Source organism: Paralichthys olivaceus, chromosome 2 (genome assembly GCF_024713975.1).
Source record: "Paralichthys olivaceus isolate ysfri-2021 chromosome 2, ASM2471397v2, whole genome shotgun sequence".
Lineage (NCBI taxonomy): Eukaryota > Metazoa > Chordata > Actinopteri > Pleuronectiformes > Paralichthyidae > Paralichthys > Paralichthys olivaceus.
Window position 1 is genome coordinate 23181698 of NC_091094.1, and position 1926 is coordinate 23183623.

A 1926-nucleotide genomic window follows, 5' to 3' on the forward strand; every position below is an offset into this window, starting at 1 on the left:
TTTTACACTGAGTTTTTGCTCCTGATTGGTTCTTATCAGTCACGACCATAGACCAGAGGGGTGTCCCCCTAAATGTACAATTTGAGATAGCCAATATTTTACTCTTTTACCTGGTTATTAGAAAGAACAACTGAACAGAAAGGCCTTAGAAAGATATTAGACATGTATTAAGTATATTTTCATCATGTCAGCATAAATGGACGACATGACTGCCTCCATAAAGTGAATCAAAAGCATCTTGATTGCCAGTTGGTGGCTGGTTGCAGTATAAATCATAAATCCCACCCCCTTCATGTTAGTGGACTGGCCATGGACCAAACTTAAAGGTAAAAGTAGTAAATAACATTTCCTGTCATATCTGGTTTCTGTCAAATGTCATGATTGACAGTTGAGACTGACTCACTATTGGTTGAGCACGTCATTTTAAAACAAAATCATAGCAGGATGAATGTAGCCATCGTCACAGACTCACAGGGTGAAAACAACAGACCTCAGCAGATAGTTTCTCTTTGATGGGAGTTGAATGAGGATTCCTCTCTGGGAGTAAATCCACCCACTACATCCACATTTCTCGAAATAAACACAAACTGTTTCATGTAACCTGGTATGCTGCACTCTTATTTCCTTAGTATGACACTATAGCAGAGAAAAAAACATAAGTGAGGGAAAAATCTGAATGTTCCTGATCTCTTTAAATTCATTATTCTACGAATTTCAGAAAACTCCATCTGGTAACTATAACTCAACAAAGGCCATCTTTTTCTACTATTACATTCTTTAGAAAAACTCTTTGATGATACTATTTTTTACCCGTATCTTATATTTGTAATAAAAAAGCTGAACACATTCTTTACCTTCACAAAACAAGACTACTATTATTAAGGCTTAGTTTCATCAGTGTATGACCTGAAGCCTCAAACATCCCTGGAGACTTGAATCCTCCTTACAACCTCCTCCTCTCTTTGCCTCCACCAGTCACATACTGCCCTCCATAGCAACCACCTAAGTGCTGATGCAGCATTATTTACCTTGAAAGAGAATCACTGTGTATGAACAACCTCGATAGAATAAATTAATAAATCTGAATACAACATGTGAGACTACACCGGCTTTTTAAATTGTAATATCAAAGACATCCTCTGCATGTGAAGTGATGGTGTTTCTGCTCTTGATGGTGGTTCAAGATGAATGAAGCCTAATTTGCCCACAGAAGCATCACATACGTTCATTGATTTTACATTCGACATTGAGGTAATGCTGCACTACATTGCTGATGAGTTTATATACAGATGTGCCTTTTCTTTGGATATAATATTAATTTTGACATCTGCTTTAGTTTTTGTCACATTTTATTGATCTGATTCAAAAAGTATTAGAACGTGAAGAAGTAACAGTTTTTATGTTATGTCATTGTGTTGCAGGATTCCACTGAAGTCAGCGTGCTGATCAATTCGTGAGGAGGCGCCTTTGAAACCATCTCAGCTGTCCCTGATGGTCTAGTGGCTAGGATTCGGCGCTCTCACCGCCGCGGCCCGGGTTCGATTCCCGGTCAGGGAACTAAACTATTGATCACTATCAAGAAAAAGTGTCAAATAGAGAATATTGCACAATCCATGTCAGTCAAGACAAAAACTTTGGGGTCTCCTGAGTCAAGGTATGAATGGTTGTTGATATCTGTTAGTCATAGACCTACCCCACAATTGAGTGAGGAGTTGGGGTGTGCTTGGTCAATAACCTATAAGCGGCAGTGTAAAGTTAGCATGAATCTAACCTAAAATTGGTGTTACCATTAATATGATGAAATTGCTTGTGTGTTTTACATATTTACTTTAGATTTTTTGCTGCCTTGTAATTGCTTTTTCCTTTGATAAAGTGGAAAAACATAATAGAGGGAGACAATAATCTGAAACAAATACCAGATCAAAG

General features: G+C 37.9%; 1 non-coding gene across 1 annotated transcript; it reads left to right on the forward strand.

Moving 5' to 3' along the window:
* Positions 1–1485: 1485 nt before the first annotated feature.
* Positions 1486–1557, forward strand: trnae-cuc (transfer RNA glutamic acid (anticodon CUC)). The gene has a single exon. It is a non-coding gene; the product is annotated as a tRNA-Glu (tRNA).
* Positions 1558–1926: the final 369 nt, after the last annotated feature.